This window comes from Heterocephalus glaber, unplaced genomic scaffold (genome assembly GCF_053883595.1).
Source record: "Heterocephalus glaber isolate CG9 unplaced genomic scaffold, H.glaber_assembly_v1.0 deba00001586, whole genome shotgun sequence".
Taxonomy (NCBI): Eukaryota; Metazoa; Chordata; class Mammalia; order Rodentia; family Bathyergidae; genus Heterocephalus; species Heterocephalus glaber.
Genome location: NW_028258364.1, coordinates 1,302,055 through 1,306,299, shown reverse-complemented (window position 1 = coordinate 1,306,299; position 4,245 = coordinate 1,302,055). Strand labels below are relative to the sequence as shown.

General features: G+C 44.6%; 1 pseudogene; it reads right to left on the bottom strand.

Moving 5' to 3' along the window:
- Window positions 1-2,166: 2,166 nt before the first annotated feature.
- LOC101713852 (mitogen-activated protein kinase kinase kinase 3 pseudogene) lies at window positions 2,167-3,654 on the bottom strand (annotated as a pseudogene).
- Between the last annotated feature and the right edge of the window lie 591 nt (window positions 3,655-4,245).

Sequence of the window (4,245 nt, the reverse complement as noted above, 5' to 3'; positions counted from 1 at the left end):
AGATTTTGTAAGATGATATTAATAGGTAGAACCTTGAAGTTGCAAAATACTTTACACGTATGAAATATTCTCTAAATGACTTACCAGGTCAATCACTATTTTGCTCTAGGTCTAAAAATTGATAGCTATATTATATCAGCTAATTAAGCAAATAGCCCTTCATTTATAAAGTGCAAGTAATAATACCTATCTAGTAAAATTGTGAAAATAACTGAGAAGCCCTCCAACACCAAGTAGAATGTAAATATGAAATAAATAGTAGTCATTGTAGAAGGGAGATACTTTTTTAGATAAAGACAATAGTAGTAGCTAGCAGCAGTGATATGGAAGAAATATCTTGGGTGTGGGGGAGATTTTTTTGTTTGTTTTTCTGTTTTTGTGGTTCTGGGAATTGAGCCTAAGGCATTAGGACTGCAAGGCAAGTGGTCTACTGCTGAGCTACATCCCCAGCCACAAAACTTCATATTTAAGACAATAGGGTTAGGAGAGCTAGGCAGGGAATGGACAGGTAATGGGAGGCAAGTCTGTTATCACCCTTGGGGTCATGTTCCATTTGCTTTCCACCTTCAATATATCCTCATGGTGATTAATTGCTATTTGTATTTTAATATCATCTTAGAACTGTTACAGCAGAATTAAGAGTTTCCCCAAGAATTTTATGATGGGTTGCTTGTGACAAAAGAGAAAATGAAAATTACTACTTGATATTGCTACTAATTTTGCTCATAATTGATCTTTGTAATTAAGGGCATTAAAAGACATCTTAGTCTTTATTAGTAGTCTTTTTCTTGTGTCTTTGTCCATCTGGGCTGTTGTATCAAAAACACCATATGCTGGGTGACTTAAAAGAAGTATTTATTTCTTACAGTTCTGGAGGCTGGCTTCCAGCATCAAGGCTCTGCTGAAGGCACACTTCCTGATTCATTGACAGGAATGTTTTCAATGTCTTCACATGGTGGGAGGAGCAAGGGAGATCTCTGGCATCTCTTTTGTAAGGGCACAACATTCATTCATGAGAGCTCCACCCTGCCGACCAAACCATCTCGCAAACAAATGCATCACTTGAGTGTTAGACTTCAACATACGAACTTGAACTTTAAGATGGACACAAACATTGAGTCAACAGTACCAGATAGTCTACATCAGTCAACATAAAAATACACAGAACAATGAGAGTCAGTGTGTTTGTGATTCACAGATTGATTTAACAAAATACATCAAGTAAAAATGTACAAATAACCCAATACAAGTTAGGGTGAATATGTTACATTTTATAAAATAAGTATATGGCTTAGTAAAACTTTTATAGTCCTTTTAAATTACTTCTGTGTATTCAACAGTTTTCATCACATTTTTCCTAAATTTATGCTAATTGTTTAATATTATTATAGTCTAACATGTTCAGAATCAAGCATACTCATTGTTATATTTGTCTTTAGAAAAACAATAGTCTTTGTACACTATTCAAACACTTGTGTCAGTCTTGTGCCCCAGGCCCTTTGGGCTTCAGTGTGGACTGCAGTGTCAGGACACATCCCAAAGGTGGGGTTCACAGTGTACACTCACATTGTTCCAGCCCTTCCTCTCCACAATGAACTTAGGATGCTGGAGCTCTTAGGTCTGACCGGCTATGTCTCCCAGTCCTTGAGGCTGCAGGTATCCCATCTGGCTCTGAGCTCCAGTGGCAGAAGGAGCACAGACAAATGCTGGCTGGACTGCAGCTCCATGGTTCAGACCCTTGCCTGGGAGAAGCTGCGACTTTGTGGAGCCCCACAGCAGTCCCTTGCCCATGCAGCAGGGGTGGCCAGTAGCAGCATGGCCTTGAGAGCTCAGTACATAAGCTGTGCAAAGTGGTGTGTGAGCAGCTCCTCAGCTGAAGGTCTCTGATGAGCCTCCACAAAAATGCATCTCAGGAAGTCTGGGCCATGTTCAGAGCTGTGGGAAGGCAGCTGAGGGTTGGTGGGCTGGGTGGCAATCTTGGAAATGGCGCCCATTGCTTCATACTCTGCCCATGGTGGTTTCTCTGTCAGCATCTCCACCACAGTGCAGCCCAGGTTCCTCCGGGCTCATCCAGTAGGGTATGCCAGTGATTGAGTGCATGCCTATTCCTGACATGCAGATTGCCTGCAGGCTTTGCTGGCTCCAAAGTGCCCCAACTTCACATTCTCAGCAGAGTCTTGGCAGATATGGGCTCCCTTGATGTCTGGGTGAACAATCACATTGCCATGCAGGTAAGACATGCCCTCCAGGATCTGCTGCGTGTGTGTACTTGTGGTTTAGGTATTGTACTTCCAGACCCATGTTCTCGCCATTTTTGCTTAGGACGCTGCTGGAGGGAACCAGAGTGAACAGGTTGTCTTGATGACGTCGTATTGGGGAAATGTTCTTCTGCCATAATTGTAGACCTTATGGTGCACAGACATTCCGTAGCGCCAGGGGTAGGTTCCACCTTTTACCCCCTTGTCATAGAGCTGGGTTTCTCGATCAGAATATTCCTGTCTATTGTCTAGGAAGCTCTGGGCTCAGGACATTGGTGATTTCGGAAGGGTAGAATGACCAAGGACTGGCAGCTTCCTGACTAGAAATTTTCAGCACTGCTCAAGGGATCCAGCATGCACTGCTCGCTGGTCTCTGGGATGAATTCTCCCTCACTGTTGATGCTGGTGTAGGATCCCTGCCGGGCAATGTGATGCTGCTGCTCAGGCACATAGCCAGGGGAAGGTGAGCTTAGGCCAGAGTTCTGGGAGCTGACAGAGAGGTGCTTGCTTCTGGGCTTGGGGAGCTGGTAGATGGTATTTATATCCCCCCACAGACTGGGAAGCCTTGATCTACACCTGCCTGGACACCCCATAGTGAGGAGAGGAACTGGTATGGTTTCTGTCCCAGGACAGCAGCAATATCCTAAGGCTTTTCATGCTTGAGCTTCTAGCCAAAGTATCAGTTGCTTTATCGAAGTCATCTTGGTTTTTCAGCAGGATGGAGAGCTCATTGTTCATGTAATGTAGATCTAGAGGTTGCCCAAATACTGTTCCCACCTTGTGCTCCAAATCTTCATATCTCACAGGCCAGCTGAATGCTACAATTCGTCTCTCCTCGTCGTGCTCAAACTCGATTCTTTCGTCACTCAAAAACTCCTTTTTTTTCCCCACTGGCCCCTGCACGTGAGCTTGTTGTAACTGTGAGGCTGTTCAGCAGGGCTGAGCTGCTGCTGCTGCTGCTGTGTTTTTTCTGCCTATTTGGGTGACTCATGTCCTTGTTCTTCATGGATTCATATCCAGACACCCGGGGAGATCGGTTCATCTGGAGAGCCACCAGATCCTTCATGATCGAGTCCACTGCTTCCTGCTCATCCATGGTGGTGACGACGACGGCGTCTCGGGCCCAGAAGTGTCACCTTTGCAGCTGGGGTTGCATGCCGAGGGCCCAGACGGCAGGGACGGCACGCTGGCTGCCCTCCAGCCCCCGGCGCCTTACAGGCTCTGTCTCTGGCTCTGCCTGTGGTGGGAGCTGTGGTATGGACAAGGCGGGCAGTTACATCACGGGCAACCCGGGCTAGGCCTAGCCCGGCCTCAGAGGCGCCGCTCTGCCCGCCCGCCCGCCAGTCCCCTGGTCCGCAGTGTCTTGGTCCGACCACAGTGAGTATAATAGGTTTAACATAAGCATTCATCAAATAATCTTCTACTTCTAAAGAGTAGTGTGTCCTTTTCTGTTTATTTTGTTTCTTTGGAATCTTTATCTAGTTTTGATCATTTTTTTAAATCATTATAAATCATCATGGCGGCTGTGATTACAGTCATCCTTCCTAACAAGTTTTTGTTCTGAATTTTCTATAACGACTGTTCAAAGCACAAATATTTTCAGTCATAAAAATGTTCTCTTTAGCCATTAACAGTTTTTCTGAATTAATAATATTATTGATTGTACATTTCTTTTTCTTTCTAGCTTTCCCTTTCTTTCCTTTCTTTTCTCTCCCTTCCTTTTTTCCTTCCCTGCTTCTGTCTCTTTCTCTCCCTCCCTTCCTTCCTTCCTTCCTACTTTCCCTCCCTCTCTCCCGCTTTCTTTCTTTCTTTCTCCCTCTCTCTCCCTCTCCTTCCTTCCTTCCTTCCTTCCTTCCTTCCTTCCTTCCTTCCTTCCTTCTTTCTTTCTTTCTTTCTTTCTTTCTTTCTTTCTTTCTTTCTTTCTTTCTTTCTTTCTTTCTTTCTTTCTTTCTTCTTTCCTGTGTGTATGTTTCACTGGAGATTGAAC